Source organism: Otolemur garnettii, unplaced genomic scaffold, assembly GCF_000181295.1.
Source record: "Otolemur garnettii isolate 467f Iridium unplaced genomic scaffold, OtoGar3 scaffold00095, whole genome shotgun sequence".
NCBI classification, from domain to species: Eukaryota; Metazoa; Chordata; class Mammalia; order Primates; family Galagidae; genus Otolemur; species Otolemur garnettii.
In genome coordinates this window covers 6,497,757-6,498,602 of record NW_003852490.1, presented here as the reverse complement: position 1 = coordinate 6,498,602, position 846 = coordinate 6,497,757, and positions in this window count along the sequence as shown.

Sequence of the window (846 nt, the reverse complement as noted above, 5' to 3'; positions counted from 1 at the left end):
GGGAAGAGTGAGGGGGTTATGGTGTGTGGCACACCTCTTGAGGCAGGATACAACTATAAGAAGGACTTTACCTAACAAATGTAAATGATATAACCCACTTTTTTGTACCCTCAATGAACTTGAAACAATAAAAATAAATAACAATAATTTCATAAATTTTTGCATTTAAAAGTTTTCTGAAACAAACAAAAAATATCTACTAAATATATAATTAAACTGCATTTCTGATTTATTTCTGTAGAAAATAAAAAATATAGTTAAAAATAAAACCTTCCCCTATATAATAATTGTAAGAAAGCTGGTGGTGTTGACACATTGATTATTGGACATGAACTCTGAATTACTTTTCTAATCATGATGATAGTTGTTTTCTCCTTCTTTGACATGAACTCACTGAGTACCAAGTGAGTATCAGATGCTATTACAGGAATAAGATCACAGAGCTGAAACCCACTAATTTGGATTTTTAGATCTACGCTGGGGTCTCTTTTTGATTTGTAAATCTACTCATACCCTTTCATCACATGCCTATGATCTATTTATGGTCTGTGGCAAAGGGGAGTATTATACACAGTGTATTCCTTTACTGTGCAACTGAATAATAATATAAAACATTGTGAGATGGGTAAAAATTCATTAAATGCTTACTACATGTCTGACTGATTTATTTTTCTAAACTTTCACAAAATACCAATGAGAAGAGAAATTTCTCCAAAGAAGAACGGCGTATGACCTACAGATATATGAAAAAATGCTCACCATCCTTAATCACCAGAGAAATGCAAATCAAAACTACTCTGAGATATCATCTAACTCCAGTGAGATTAGCCCATATCACAAAATCCC